This window comes from Equus przewalskii, chromosome 16 (genome assembly GCF_037783145.1).
Source record: "Equus przewalskii isolate Varuska chromosome 16, EquPr2, whole genome shotgun sequence".
Taxonomy (NCBI): Eukaryota; Metazoa; Chordata; class Mammalia; order Perissodactyla; family Equidae; genus Equus; species Equus przewalskii.
Window position 1 is genome coordinate 28,109,680 of NC_091846.1, and position 17,092 is coordinate 28,126,771.

The 17,092-nt window shown below is 40.0% G+C and overlaps 1 protein-coding gene across 8 annotated transcripts in view; it reads right to left on the reverse strand.

Annotated features, from left to right (window-relative positions):
* DGKH (diacylglycerol kinase eta) overlaps window positions 1–17,092 on the reverse strand; it is a 175,313-nt gene that overhangs the window by 113,961 nt on the left and 44,260 nt on the right. For 2 of the 8 annotated variants that reach the window (XM_070578398.1, XM_070578395.1), the window contains exon 1: window positions 1,222–1,489. The exons of the other annotated variants lie outside the window; for them this stretch is intronic. The gene's annotated coding sequence lies outside the window, so the exon portion shown is untranslated. Of the gene's footprint in view, window positions 1–1,221; window positions 1,490–17,092 lie in introns of those variants that run through there. 8 annotated transcript variants of the gene reach the window in all.

Sequence of the window (17,092 nt, forward strand, 5' to 3'; positions counted from 1 at the left end):
GGGGCAGAGAAAAGGTCAGAGACGAAGGCTGTGCAAATTACTAGGTAAAACAGTAATACATACATACCTACCTAATACCAACATGGGTTCCAAACTTTAGTCATGACAGTGGGTTCCTTTAGCTGGATCCATCCCCTGTCATCAATTTATTCCTCCTCTGAGACCCTACCTGCCCTGCTCTTTCCCCTCAAGAAAAACTTAACTCCTCCCTCCTTTCTGCTACTTCTGCACATCATTCTTACTCCTCTCTTTGCATTGTAGTGTAACAATCTGTTTACACGACACACAGAGGTGCAGAGCTATGGCCTGGGTGTAAATCTTGGCTCCACCGCTGACTAGTTGTTAAAAACCTTGGGCAAATTACTTAACCTTTTAGTTTCCTCTCCTTGAAAATGTGGACAATAACACTGATAACTAAGTCGCAGGAGTGTTGTGAGGACTAAATGAGTCAACGCCTGTAAAGGACAACAGTTCCCGACACGTAGTGCTCAGTAGCTATTTGTTGTTCTTGTGCTATTCTTGCTCCTGCCCTTTATTGGCAGTAAACTTCCCAAAGGCAGGACCATGTTTACTTCATCTTTGTGTCCCTGGCACGCAGCACCAGGCCCATCACCTCAGTGGTACTTACATTTGTCTGTTAAACTACATTAAACTATTCCCTCCGAATTCTAGCTCTAACTATTTCCTCTCCACTTATTCTTTCCCCTTGGCAGGTGTGATCTTAAAAAGTAAAAACTTTTTTCACCTCTTGATTATGTCCCAGGTTGCAATCTATGCCTTCCTCTCCATTACTACAAAACTTCTTTAAAAAAAAAATACAATATTCTTGCTGCCTCTTTCCTTTTCGTCAGCCTTACTGCAGAGCTTTCACTCCTTCTTCAAGAAAGCTGCCCCTTGGCTATTTCCAATTATGTCCTACGTACCAAATCTCTCTGGATGGACTTATCCTTGGCAGAGCTCCAATTATGTCCTCTAAATATATACATAACTCCTAAAACAAATTTATACAATTATTCTCAATTTTTCACTCCAGCTCCATTTACAACTGCTTACTTGACATCTCCGCATGGAGAGGCTATCACCACTCAACAAGTCCATTTCATTTCATGTCATATATGTCTCTGTGTAACAGAAAAAATATTGACCTGATTCAGGAAAGGTAGATTCTAATTCTGAAAGTACCAGTAAATAACCACCCAACACTGGGTGAAAGTCACTTACCCTATCCAGAATTCAGGATGAACTCAGCACCTTCCCATGGCAACTCTGTTCCTCTTCCTGTGACTCCATCTGTTAGCAGCAGCAGCATTTTCCTAAGCATACAGTCCCAAAACTTCCAAACTATCTTTTATTTTCCTTTGCCCCTAGATTCTTTAGTCTGCTATCAAAATGTTTTCGAAATCTGGTCTTCCTTTCTGCTCCTACTACCAGTGCCCCAATTCGGGTAACTTCGTTATTTCTCATCTAGACTTTAGCAATTACCTCCTATGAAGAAATGAAGACCAGCTTTGGAGGAACAACCTCCTGCTGCAGATAAGAACCGGATCAGCTAGCTTGACTGCCACCAGCACTAACACTTCATTTGTAAGTCACCGTTTCTCCTTTAAGTTTGGCCCAACTGTGGGAAACAACTCTACTCTTAATAACTCATAATAAAGTGGAGACAAGACAGAACTCTCAAACAAGTCTTTACCAAAGGTTGGCAATAACAAAAGAGACAAGACCCAGAGATGACCATGCTACACAACATGAATAAAATACCTCTTGTCCTCCAGGCCTGTGGCCCAAAGAGGGACCCGGGACCTTTCTGTCCTGGCTCCTCCAGAAGGTACACATGAGGTGTTCCCTTATCATCAAGGAGAACAAGCTCAAAGAGACATCACACTCAAGGTCTCCAAACCAAAACCAGGAAGCCGAATCTTCCTGTCAGCCTATCTAGGGCCTGTCCTCACAGTTCTCATTCCTCTACTCACAGGGACGCTGAGTGACTGGGGCAGGTCTCGACTGAACACCACAATCCAACGGAAGTTCCCTATTGTTCATAAAAGAAAATCATAGGGACATAAACTAGTCCCTCCCTCTAATTAATTCTCCATACTCCTTTTCTCCAGAATTGTTTCTCTAAGAATGGCTGTCATCCTGCCACCTCCCTGTTCAAAATCTTTGTTGGTTGTTCATAAACAACAGAATAAAACAAAAACTCTGCATTTAAGGCTCTTGACTGTCTACACCTTTCCTGCTTTTGTAGCCCCTCTCTAGGTGAGGCTTCCATCCCCACTGCCCCTGCAGTCTGTGTTCCTGGCATACTAGTCCACCTGCCATTGGCTGAACACACACATCCTCCTATCCTGGGGCCTTTATTTAAAGTGTCTTTCCACAGGCCCAGAATGCTTTTCACCAGGATCTTTCCTCCTCATTGATTCACCCTTAAATGCTGGGCTTAAATACCTTCCTTTCCAAATGTGTCACTCAAGTAGAGCTCACTCATTTGCAATTCCACGCACTCAGTCCTCACAGAGCCCTATTTGTAAAAGGTAATGGTTTCGCAGAGGAGAGCAAGGTGCTAAGATTATGTTTACTCTAAAAAGCTTATCTCTCTCATTTTCCATATTGTCAGTGGTACATGAATTCTGAAAAATACATTACAGTATGAGAAGAAAATGTGTGGGGGGGGCACAGCTAGAAGATGGCCATCTGTGAACCAGGAAGCAGGCTCTCACCATACCGTGAATGTGCCAGCGCCTTGATCTTGGACTTCCCAGCCTCCAGGACTGTGAGAAATAAAAGTGCTGTTTATAAACCATCCAGTCCATGGTATTTTGTTATAGCAGCCTGAATGGACTAAAACACCAGGCTTTTTGCAGTTGGATGTCTCCTGTGGCTACAATCTCGCCAATGGAATGTCAGCAGAAATAACAGGTGCCATTTTGGCCTAGGGCTTTACACATGGGCCTACTTCCTCCATCTTCTCTTTTGCCATTTTCTGGATGGAACCTGGAAATGGTGACATAGCTTTGATCACACAGGCAAGGACAATCCTCTGGGGAGATGGCAAGGAAACAAAAAGAAAGGAACCGGGGTCCCTGAATGGCCCCAGGTAGCAGAGATATCCACTCACCTCAGAAGACTTCCTTGGACTATGATGTTAAGAGAGAAATTTCTTTGTTTTCTAAGTCTCTGAATTTGAGGGTTTCTTTGTTATTACAACCTGGAAACTCTAATATTCAAACTGTTAGACTCCCCCAACCAGCTCTGGACCACACGCCTCTAAACAATAAATGGTGAGAGAGAAATAAACTTTTATTATTTAAGCACCTATATTTTGAGGTTTTGTCACAGCAGGTTAGTCTACATATATTATGCTCTTATCATCTCATCTGTAATTAGTCAATATATATCACATCTAGGAATAGGTGCAAGACTCTACCCAACATCCATTTCCCTTTTCCTCCTCCCTAACAGTACCCTGGTTTGGTTTAGATACCCACTCTTGCTCTGTAAATCAGATGCTTAGAGGATGCTGACTCTATTCCTAGTTTGAGCAAGTACATATTAATTAGTTTAATAAATTGCCATGAGGACTCCTTTCCCCTTGCCATCAGTAATTAGTTCGGAGGTGAGATGTGACCCAATTCTGGCCAATGAAATGTGAGTGGAGGTCTCCTGGCGGGACTGCTTTTGTGTGCCTGCAGAGAGGGGCTGTTTTCTGTCTGCTGTCTGGATGTGACACCTGGAATTGATTCAGGCACTTTGCTAAGCATACAATTAACACAGACAGGAGAGCAAAGCCTGGAGAATCAGAGAGAGAAGTGAGTCAGAGCCTGCCCTTCCAGGTACTTAAGCCAATATGATTTAGGGTACTTGTTACCTGCAGCTGGTGGCATCCTAACTGATAAGGTATAAAAAAAAGTCCCCATAGAGTGTACATAATAAAACAATCCTAAAGATAAAACAGAAACAATACACTATCCCCGCCCAACCACAAGCTGAAAGAATCATTTAATTATTATCACCTTAATAACATGAAGCAGCACAAACTCAGCTATGTTAAATAGCACTCTCCATTTACTTTATTCTGACTTCAAAATGACAATGCACAAAGCTATGAGGCTTAAAATTACCAAAACTATAAACCCCAAATACAAACATACCAATCTCCTTATCCCAGACTACAGAGTACTCCCGGAAAGAGAAGCAAAAGTCTCATCTGCCTGATCCACTTAATTCCTGTTGTTTCACTTCAACCACGCATATTGCGGGCTATTATCCTTTTGCTTACTTCTTACTAATTCTCAACACAATCTCTTAAAAGCCTTTCTAAACATTCTGTACTCTCATCAAACCCCAAATTAGTATAGCCATTGGCCCAAATAAGCAGGACTCCACAGAGTGCAAGCAGCAAAAACCATATTCTTTCTCCACTGCGCCTTTAAGCCATTCAGAAGCCTATATTCATTCCTTGTCGGGGATGAAATTTGTTCCAAACCTTTTCCAGTCATTCATGAAAATTAAAAGTCCTCTGGTCACTTCTAGTCACAAAAACAATTATATTTCAGTAGATAAAACGTCCAGCCCTAACTCCAAACTTTATTCAAAGTTAAAGATTTCCCCCTCCTCCAGGCCAGGCTGTTGCAGGCACAGTAGGCTTCTGCTCTTGAATCTGTCAGCTCCCACCTTCAATTCACTACCCACGGTGTCTGACTCCTCAAATGGGGGCCTCCTCGTGGGTTCTGCAGAGATTTCGGAAACATCCTTCCGCAGTTGCCAAGGCTGAAGCAAAGCCTCTCCTCCGGGTGAGCACTCAGAACGCCCCCGCACCCTCCAGCCTCTCCCTCGGAGGGGCACACCTCCAGCCTCTACTACAAAGGTCACACTGTCCCTGGCAGGAAAGGCTCTTGCATGGAGCCACTCTTTAAAAGACCACCAGGCCCTCTCCTGGTCCACGGAAAACAGACCCCGCTCCCTTGTTATTAGTGAAAGCACAGCTGGCTCCAACGTAGCCGCCTCTCAGTGTTCTGAAGCAAGGCTGCTAAGTATAGCTCCAGCACTTGACCTCTAAACTTTTCTAGTCCAGTTCAATGTCCTCAGAGCCTCAGGAGGACACAGATCACATCAAGAGAGCCAAGCAGTCTCCTTAGCAGTCTCCTTCCAACCCCCTCGCTCAGCTTGAGGTGAGACGGAAGCATCCCTCTCCTTCCTGCCCTCCCAGCCTGTCTTGGCTCTTCCACCTCAACCACAGTTTCAAGATGTTAGCTAAGAAGCATAAACCTGACTTAGGAATGTGGATACCATGGCCACCTATTGTTTTGTTTGCAACCTTTTGGGGCCTCAGCCAAAACTGAAACAGAAGGAAACCCATGTCAACATCCTGTTTCACTTGTTTTTCCCAATATCCAATATGTCTACCTCTTCCTACTTCCTCTTCCTCCAACATCTAGAACAGATTTCAGTCCTTCTGTTTTCACAAATTTTTTTCCACGCACCTCTTTTTACTTGGCCATTATCTTTTTCCGTATGTCTCTCCCTCTTGCCACTATCAAATCTCTAGAAGCAAATGACTAAACTCATCACTTTTGTTTCTTCACCAAACATTTCCTCCTACCATCTGCCAATATATTTCTCCTCCAGAAGTCCCTGAAATAGAACTCTCCAGTCACCTGTGACCTTTTAGTTCAGTGCTGTCCAATAGAAATTTGTGCAATGATGGAAATGTTCTAAATCTGCAGTGTCCAATAGAATAGCCATTAGCCACACAGGGCTTTTGAGCATTTGAAATGGGCGAGTGAGACTGAAAAACCGACTTTTTAGCTGTATTTAATTTTAATTGATTTTAAGTAGCTACAGATGGCTAGTGACTACCATATTGGATAGCATGGTTCTAGACAAATCAAATGGCTTGCTCCCATTTCTCAATCTACCTTTAATGCTACATCATTTGGTACCACCGACATTCTTCCAGGAACTCTCCTTTAACCATTAGTTCTAGAAGACTATTTTAAAAGAATGTGCAGAATTAAAATCAATGGGCTAAAGAAAGAGGCAGGTCTGAGTTGGGGTAATAACATGAATACAGGCACAGGGTAATAAAGCAGCAAATGGTGTGTGCATTGGGGAAGGGAGTAGACAGGAGTGAAGAGAAAGAGCAGACTAGAGCAGAGGATAAGGGCAGAGTTAGTAGGGAGGGGAAATCGGGTGGGTAAGCTGGAGATGTATCATAAAGACCGCTGACAGCTAGGGGAAAAAATCATGGAGGTAAAATTTAGATCAGAGAAGATACCAATGAGAAAATAAAGATGCACTTAAGGTCACAGAGTCTTTTGTGGCAGAGCTATAGCTAATATCTAGATTTACTTTCCCCCACAGTAGGGTTTGTTTTTCAAGCATTTAATTAAAAGGTTCAGTATTTGTAAGAAAACTAACTCCGGCAATGGTATGCAAGAGAGTTTAGAAAGGAGAAAGTTTGAAGCTGAAGGCAACTGTGGTAACCCAAGAGTAAGGCAAACTGAATTCCTACAAGGTGGTTTTCAAATAATTTTTGCAGTGGATTCTCAATATATAAAATATGTAAGTGAGATGTTTTTTAAAGTAAATTCACCTTTAGGTTTAAGTGGGCAAAATTATATATTATGAAGTCAATTAACATGAACAGAACTCTTTTGAAATCCAGGTCTTTTCCCAACACGAGCTATTGAGATGGCACAAGTTAATACCCTGATGGTATCTAACGTGTTAAATTTTGTACATAACGTATTTGTTTGCCCATGCTGTTTCTCATTACTGTTTTTGAAACGTTTTAAAACATATTAAAAGATAAAATTTAGAACAAATGTTCATTGACCCCTTGAAACACCTCTGCAGCCCCCAGGGTTCTGCAGAATACAGTGTGAAAATCATTCAACCACAGGTTAGGGTCCAAGATTCCCATCTCCATCATCCTGCTTTACGGTTTTCCATGGCATGTATCATCTTCAAACATCCTACACAATCTACTTATTTGTTACACTTACATTTTTCATATAATTATATATAATTTATATTTATATATTATTTTTTGTAAGTTTTGTTCACTGCTGCATCCAGTTGCAAAAGAGTTGCCTGGCACAAAGCTGGTGTTCATTAAATATTTGTTAGATGCATGAATAAATTATCCTTCAAGCCTTCACCCTTGCTTACAGTGCCGCTTTATCTGCGGTGAAAACGGCCTCAGCCCCACCACCTTCTACTCCAGCAACACTAAACTATGCTCAAATACCCTCTGCTGTTTCTCCCCTGGTGGGTTCAGCATCAACTCTCCAAGCTGCCAGCAGAATCCTGTGCAAGACACTTTCCATCCCACTTCTTTCCTGCAATTTTCAATGTCCATGTCTCTGCACCCATGAAGGGGTACCGGCTCCTTAAGGGCCCTCTTTCAGCCCCAACACTCTGCATGCTCCCTATCACGTACCAGGTGCTTAAAGAAACATGTTGAGATGCTAGAATTGAACAGACAAACTAGAAACGTATTACAAAGGAAGAATCAACAAGACTTGATAATGAGAGACAGAGAGAGTAAAGAAGAGAGAGAGGAGAACAGAAAAATTGATACTACCATTACCAAAACAAGAGACAGCAGTGGGTTGCCCAAGCGCTACAATGTTCAAAGCAGGGCAAGCACTTAGTAGGGAGGCTGTGGGTTGGAATCAGTCAGGAAAGAGCTGATGAACTGAGAACCTTTACAGTTACTCACAAACCTGTGGCTCTATGAACCAGTATGGAGGAGAAGACGATGAGCTCAATTTTATTTATATATATACACACACAGATATATATAAATATATACACACACACATATGCATATATATATATATATTTTATATATATATATTTTTTTTTGCTGAGGAAGATTCGCCCCAAGCTAATAGCCGCTGCCAATCTTCCCCTTTTTTTTGTATGTGAGGCACCACCACAGAAAGGCCACTGATGAGAGGTGTAGGTCCACGCTGGGAATAGAATCCAGGGTGCCAAAGTGGAGCATGCTGAACTTAACCACTAAGCCACTGGGGCTGGCCCAAGGAGCTCAATTTTAAAGATACATTTGTTACAAAAGGATATCCAAGCAGAGAAGAAGCATCTTTTTTTCATCCTGGCCCAGACAGATTTCCCTCTACTGTGACCTTCTATAGCACTTAAGTCTAATATAAAACTTGGCATTTAATCATGTTTCCAGTGAATTTGTAATTTTTCCAACAAAAAAACCTTTTTGCTAATTCCTTATGCAGAATAGTATACTTCTGGAATGTGTCCTTTCATACTAAAAATTATTTTTCTTGGACCCAGCCCAGTGGTGCAGCAGTTAAGTTCACACATTCCACTTCAGTGGCCCAGGGTTCGCCAGTTCAGATCCCGGGAGCAGACATACACACCACTTGTCAAGCCATGCTGTGGCAAGCGTCCCACATAAAATAGAGGATGATGGGCACAGCTGTTAGCTCAGGGCCAGTCTTCCTCAGCAAAAAGAGGAGGATTGGTGGCAGACATTAGCTCAGGGCAAAGCTTCCTCAAAAAAAAAAAAAAAGAATACCTCATAGAGCACTAGCAGATATATGCACTCAAATATTTGTTTAATTATTGGATTCTAACATTCACTTTACAAATAAATACTACTGAAAAATCTTAACAGAAAATTTCTTATACATCTGAAGTATTCATTGCATCATTTAGATCACAAAGAGAGTAGCATTACACCAAAAATGTGAAAAAAAAAATGAAGACTTGAGGAATCATATACTTCATAGTTTTCCGACTTCTTTTGAGGTTGTCATGAAAAGGAGTGGCTCTTAAAATACGGTCCAACTGCCACTACACACTGGCAAGCTTTTAAGTATTAATTTTTAAATTATGATATTCATTCTTTTACCAACTGTATGAAATTTTAATTTCCGGAATGCCCAATTAAAAATGCCTACTCCAACACATGCTTTTAGCTCTTCTCATTCCCAATACTTCAAAATTCCACTAAAGAGATTTCTAAACAGGGAGAAAACTGCAAGGATAAACAAAATGGGAGAAAAGACAAGAGCTGCAAAATTTTGTAAGATGCAAAGCAGATGGATGAATGTGACTGGACTTAACACAACCATAAGACAGCAACGAGGAAAGGTTGACAATCAGCCCATTTGAACAAACAATCCCCAAATGGCTTAAGAACAGGCAGCACCAGGTACCTCTGGATGTCAGGATAAAGGTGAAACTAAAAGGAAGGGGGTGAAAATATAATTTAGAATCACTATTTACCCCTTCCTTCGCTCCTCCCCGCCACCTCCAGCCTCAATTTCTTCAATTTTATACGACCTAGGACCCCCGTCTAGCCTAGAGTAAGACCGGAGGTTTATTTTGGAGAGGATCATACAGAAGATGTCTGGAATAGAAGACTAAGGCATAACTGAAGGCCAGAATATAATATTGAAAACAGGAGAATTACATAAAATTTTACATGCTGCATATTGAGAGTTTGCAAACTTTCTCCCCAACTGGGTTCCCCGAAGCTGGCAGCCAGGACTACAACTTTCCACTGAAGAGTCTTCTCTGGGAGATCTGACGAAGTGGAGAGACAAGACTTAAGATAGTGATATCAGAGGCCACCAGCAAAACCAACAAAACCGCCAGCCTGATTACAGCTAGCCCACAGCTGACCAGCCTCACCTGCCAACAGAGTCCAGCCAGCCTCAAGGCTGCTCGTTTCTTTCTTTCTTTTCTTTCTTTTTGTCTTTCTTTCTCTCTCTCTCTCTCTCCATATACAAATACACACACATACGTACACACATACTCATATGTGTATATATGTCTATCCATCTATCAAAAGAAATGAAAAATGCAATAGAAGAGTTGAAAAATAAAGTTGAGAAAATCTCCCAGAAAGCAGAACAAAAAGATGGAAAATTAGGGAGGATGAGGGGAATAGGAAAATGAGATGATGAGTGGAGAGGGTCCAACAGCCACATAATAATGATTCCAAAAAGGAGGAGCAGAGAAAACAGAAGGGAAAAGGTCATTCAAGCCAATTTCCCAGAACTGAAGACTGAAAGGGCATACAAAACCCCCACACAATGGATGAAAATAAACCCAAGCGAATATCGCTGTGAAGTTTCAGATCCCTGAGGAAAGAGAAGATCCTACAAGCTTCCAAAAAGAAGGGGGATAAAAGGTATACGAAGGGTCAAAGGTCCAGGTTGTAAAGGATTTCTCATTTCTGGAAACGAGAAGATAGTGGAGCAATGCCTTCGATGTTCTGAAGGAAAAATGGTTTCCAAACTAGCATTCTAAACCCAGCCCAACCGTCAATCTAGTGTGACAGAAAAACAGAATCATTTTCAGACATGGAAACCCACCTGCTCAGGACCCTCTCCTCTGTGCTCAGACACCTCACCAGTCCCTCTACAATCTTGGCACATTCTCCTTCCTCACGAGGTTCCCACTTCAAATGACACCTCCCCCTTGAAACAGTCCTCGGTCAGGTATCAGGAACATTCTCTCCCAGTAGGGCAACATTCTTATTCAAATTATCATTCCTATTCATTGAAAATCCCATTAAGCTTCACAGAATGTGCAATGCATTAAACTATTGAATAAAAGTTATTGAAATTCATCAGTGGCAGAGAATAGACAAGTCTGGAGTGACTGTGAAAAGCTCACCACATAAATGGGATCTGAACTGAATTTGACGTCTCTCAAAAATTACTTGTCCTGACCTAAAACTATTGAATTTACACAAACTGTACACTTCTCTCTTGACTCTAACCAACTGACCACACTCGGCTCATTACACAGTTCTAGGTCTGTGAGAAATATGAAGGAAAAACAAACCCTTGATGAAGCACGAAAGTCCGAACAAAGCATTACTACAGATACCAGGACAAATCTCTGTGAACTCTGTGTGGCTTCGAGTTCCCCCAAATACAACTCTAATTTATGATTGGAAAAATGTATACTTAAAGAGGAATATTGTACTACAAGTTTTGAGTCAAAGTTTGCTTTTTAAAGCTGGTTAAAATCCAGAAGTAGAACCAAATTAGATCAACTATTTCTGAGCGCAATTTTAACAATCACCTTTACATAGTTTCTGCAAGAGTTTGGGTTTTTTTGTTTTTGTTTTTGCTGAGGAAGATTCGCTCTGAGCTAACATCTGTTGCCAGTCTTCCTCTTGTTGTATGTAAGCCGCCACCACAGCATGGCCACTGACAAGTGGTGTAGGTCTACCCCCAAGAACCGAACCCGGGCTGGCAAAGCGGAGTACACCAAACTTAACCACTAGGCCACCAGGCTGGCCCGCCACAAGATTTTTTCTTTAATTGTGGTAAAATACACATAAGACAAAATTTACCATCTAAACCATTTTTAAGTGTATGGTTCAGTAATGTTAACTACACTCATATTGTTGTGCAACCAATCTCCAGAACTCTCCATCCTGTAAAACTGAAACTCTACATCCACTAAACAATGCCCACTTCTCTTCTTCCCCCAACCCCTGGCAACCACCACTCTACTTTCTGTCTCTATGAATTTAACTACTCTAGGCAGGTCATATAAGTGGCATCATACAGTATTTGTTTTTCTGTGACTGGCTTAGTTCACTTAGCATGATGTGCTCAAGGTTTATCCATGTTGTAACATGTGTCAGAATTTCCTCCCTTATTATGGCTGAATAATATTCCATGGTCTATATATATGTATAGAGCACATTTTGTTTATCCATTCATCTGTGGATTGATATTTGAAATGTTTCTGTCTTTTGGTTATTGTGAATAATGATGCTATGAACATGGTTATACAAATATCTTTTTGAGACCCTGCTTTCAATTCTTTGGGGTATATACTCAGAAGGGACATTATTGGATCATAGGGGAATTCTATTTTCAATTTGTTGAGGAAGTGCTAAACTGTCTTCCATAGTGGCTGCACCAGGTTACATTCTCATCATCAGCGCACAACGATGCCAACTGCTCCACATCCTCACCAACACTTGTCTTTCCATTTTGATAACAGCCACTCTAACAGATGCGACGTGATATCTCACTGTGGTTTTGATTTACATTTACCTGATGATTAGTGATGTTGAGCACATTTTCATGTATCTGCTGGCCATGTGTATGTATTCTTTAGAAAAATGTCTGTTCAGTTCTTCTGCTCACTTTTTAATCGGATTGTGTGAGTTTTTTTCTAAGTTGTAAGATTTCTTTATATATTTTGCATATTAATCCCTTAGGAGATAACATGATTTGCAAATAATTTCTCCCATTCCTTAGGCTGCCTTTTCATTTTGTTGCTGGTTTCCTTTGCTGTATAGAAGCTGTTAGTTTGATGTAGTCCTACTTTATTTTTGCTTTTGTTGCCTTTACTTTTGGTGTTAAATACAAAAAATTATAGCCAAGACCAACGTCAAGGTGCTTACCATCCATGTTTTCTTCTAGGAGCTTTACGGTTTCAGGTCTTACATTCAAGTTTTTAACCCATTTTGAGCTGGTTTGTGTGTATATAACTACTTTTAAATCAATTTATAACTGAAGTTTACTGAATGCTTTCTACCTATCACCTTTAATTGTTAAGCTTTATGAGGTAGTTACTATCACTCTTTATGAGGCAGGTATTATTATGCAGTTCGGAGGAGTGAAAGTCACCTGCCCAGGATCAAACAACTGGTAACTGGAGGAGCCAAAATTTCAACTCCCTGTTTTTTCACCATAAAACATTAATTTGTAATTATGACTGAAGAAAGAAATTTACTGATGCCTTACTCTGCGTTTTAGGTTCTTTTCCATCCCTCACCTTATTGGCCACACTACGGACTAGGCATTACTAGCCCATTTTACAGATGAGCAAAATGAAGCTCTGAAAGTTGAAGTGAATTGCACAAAGAATAAGTGACACAATTCAAAACAGATCCACTGTCTTCCCACTGGACCGCACTGCCTAGTGAAAGGGGCAGAACAAGACACTAATCAGAACAAAAGTATAACTGCAGTTTTATAGCATTTGGCCACATCAGGAACCACAAGTGGAAATGTAGGCAGACAGAGAAGATTATAAAAGAATGTAGCACTTCTGAAGTTCTTCCTGATTATAAGAGAAATTGTTGAGTCAGGTGACCTTAATATATTCAATCTGTGCTTCTCACATTTTTCCTAGGAGACTCTATGAAATGGATATTAAGCACCTAACTCTAGGGTTTTTTTGCTTAATGCATATATGTTAAATTCGGCAACGTATATGACACTTCCTCCTGAAAATGTTCACCTTTTCTCATACCATGCTTGCAAAGAGTGTATCCCTTTACAAAATCTTTAAAGACTGCTCCAATTATTTTTTGGAAATAACTTCTTTTATATTTACAGAAACAGCATTTTTTCCATATCCTTTAAGATTTAAAACAGCTTTTTCTAAAACACACAAAGACATCTGTTCAATTTATTGGGTTCAGAAAAAGTTTATTATTCTACTAACTACTTAATGTTCATTCATTTAACAAACACACATGGAGCAGCAGCTATGTGCCAGGAACGGCCCTATGGGCCGAGATACAGTATGGACCTTTGAATGTGTTTTCACGCAAAAGAAAAGAAAGGAATTGTAAAAAACACCTGTGGGGGTAAATCAAGTATAAATTACTCTCAGTTATTTTAAATGGTCAAAAACTGATTTAAACTGAATTTTAATTTGTTCTAAAAGTTGAAGATAACTTCAGGCATTAAAATGCAATTTTTATAAAGTTATAATAATGATTGTTTTAATTTAATGAAAGTATAGCATCTACTTTAAGTATGACATCTGCAAATTCTTTTTTTTTTTTTTTGGAGGAAGATTAGCCCTGAGCTAACTGCTGCCAATCCTCCTCTTTTTGCTGAGGAAGACTGGCCCTGAGCTAACATCTGTACCCGTCTTCCTCTATATTATAAGTGGGACGCCTACCACAGCATGACCTGCCAAGCGGTGCCATGTCCACGCCCGGGATCTGAATTGGCAAACCCTAGGCCACCAAAGCGGAACGTGTGCGCTTGACCACTGTGCCACTGGGATGACCCCTGCAAATTCCTTTCTTTCAAAATGAAGACTTGAACCTTCTGCTCAGTAAGAATTTATTCACACATCATATATAATTACTTCACCAGCCATATGATGGTGGTGGTTTTCTTTTTCATTTGAGTGCACTCTCATTATTTCTATTCAACATCAAACTGGAGGTCCTAGCAGTGCAATGAGGCAAGAAAAGGAAATAAAAGAAATACAGTTTGGAAAAAAAGACGACTATCTTTACTCAGAAACAACAATTATGAATAAAATGTGAAGGAATCTACAAAATAGTTACTAGAACCAGTAAGTACATTTAACAATGTCATAGGAAACAAGTCCAATACACAAAAATCCATAATATGTCTAGATAGTAACAGTAACATACAGTTCGAGATTTGTTGTTAAACCTGATCTGGATCATGGTCCTACCTGTTTGTTTAAGACACACGGGCAATGTCAATGGATAGTTCCTGCCTCAACTGTCATACAACCCAAGGCTCCCGGAGACACAGGAGAAGCAAATAAACTCCTATCAGTCGGAATGAGACAAAGTTGTGCCAGACTACAGTTTCTAAGTGTATGAAGGAGCCCGTGTTCTAGAGCACCTGCTGAGGGTGTCAAGCACCGGAGAAGAGTTCTACACTCTCTGTGTCCACATGAGTTTTTCTGATTCCATTGCACATGCATGGGAATGAGCAACCCAGCAGCAGGTTCGATTGCCAGGTACAGCTGCTACTTGATTCAGGCAGATCATGCAACTCTTTTTCCAGGTTGTGGTAGGAAAGGATAATTAATTGCCCCTCCCCCCTTAATCTCCTGTAGTCTAAAGTTCGCCCTCTCCAGCTACCAGGACTATTGCTTCACAAAATCAGTGTGTCCCGTTCCAGTAGTTACATCTCCCTTTTTTCCAATCAACTCCTCCAGGATTTTTCCCTCTAGTTGCAAATATCTTGGAATTGGGCTTGTGATTCTTCTTTGACCCATGGATTATTTAGATGTGTGTTGTTTAGTTTCCAAATATTTGGGATTTTTCCCAAATACCATTTTTTAATTTTTTTCTAATTTAATTCCCTCATGGTCAGAGAATATACTTGACATGATCTCAATCGTTTTAAATGTCGTAGGCAGAATAAATCTCCCCTCCAAAGATGTCCACATCCTATGAATGTGTTACCTTACGTGGCAAAGGGTAGTTAAGGTTCCAGATGGAATTAACTTTATCAACTGACCTTGAGAAGGAGATTAGTATCCTGGATTACCCAGGTGGGCCTCATGTCATCACAAGGGTCCTTACAAGTGGAAGAGGGAGGCAGAAGAGACAGAACTAAGGAGATGGTGATATGAGGAGAATGTCAACTAGACATTGCTGCCATTGTAGGTGGCCTCTAGAAGTTGGGAAAAGCAAGGCAATGGCTTCTCCCCTAGAGCCTCCATAAGGAATGCCAACATCTTGCCAACATCTTGATTTTAGCCCAGTGGGAATCTTTCTGGAATTCAAACCTCCAGAACCGTAACGTAATAAATTTGTGTTGTTTTAAGCCACCAGGTTTTTGGTAATTTGTTACAACAGCCAAAAACTAAGACATTACATTTATCGAGACTTGATTATTACCAGAATATAGTCTATCTCGGGAAACACACCTGAAAAGAATGTGTATTCTGCTGTTGTTGGATTGAGTGCTCTGTAAACATCAGTTAGATCAGGTTAGTTAACAGCGATGTTCAAATCTTAATATCCTTAATGATTTTCTGTCTACTTGTTTTCTATCAGTTCTTGGGAAAAGGGGTGTTGAAATTTCCAAATGTAATTGTTAATTTGGCCATTTCTCCTTTCAGATCTATCAGTTTTTGTTCCATATTTTTTAAAACTGTTACTAGCTACATACACATTTAGGATTTTTAGGTCTTCCTGGTGAATTGACAGCTTTATCATAAGCAATGTCCCTCTTTATCCCTTTGTTCTGAAGTCTATTTTATCTGATATTAATATAACAACTCCAGCCTTCTTCTGATTAATATTTGCATGTATATATTCTTTCCAATTCTTTTATATTTAACACATGTATCTTTATATTTAAAGTGAGTTTCTTGTAGATAGAAAAGTAAGTGCTTATTTATCCAGTCCAACAATTCAATTAAAAGGGAATGTGCAGATCATTTAAGTTTAACATTATTATCAATATAATTAGGTTTAAATTTGCCATCTTGCAATTCTTTTTATATTGGTCTCATCTGTTATTTGTTCCTTTTTTTCCCTTTTTTCTAGCTTTCTTTTGGATTAAATGAGTATTTTTTAGAACTCAATTTTATCTCCATTACTGGTTTAGGAATTATATGTCTGTTATTTAGTGCTTTCTGTTTTTTGAAGTGGTTTCTCTATGGTTTACCATAAACATATTTAATTTATCACACTGTACCCTCAGATATTACTCTCTTTTCATTTACAGTGTGAGAATCTTACAATGATAAAAATCCATTCCCTCCAACTCCCTCTCCTTTGTGCTATAGTTATCTTACATTTTATTTCCACATATGTTATAAGCCCCACAACACAGCATCAGTTTTACTTTTAAAAGTCCATTATACTTTAAATTGTTGAAAATAACATCAGAAAAACATCTTTTGTAGTTACCCACATACTATTTCTGGTGCTCTTCACTCCTCTCGGTACTTCTAAATTTTCACCTCGTACTCTTTGTCTTTTGCTTAGACAGCTTCCTTTAATATTTCTTTCAGTTCAAGTCTCCTGGCGATGAATTCTCTCAGTTTCTGTTTAAAAGTCTTCACTTAACCTTTATTTCTGAAAGATACTTTTTGCTGGGCATGATTTTAGGTTGACTTTTTTTCTTTCAATAATTTAAAGATGCCACTCTGTTGTCCTCTGGCTGGCATGGTTCCTGTCGAAGTCTGCTGTCATCCTTATCTTTGTTCTATACATAATTTGTCTATTTTCTCTGGCCGCTTTTAAGATTATCTCTTTGCCACTGGTTTTCAGCAATTTGATTGTGACGTGCCTTGGTGTCATTTTCTTCATGATTCTTCTGCTTGT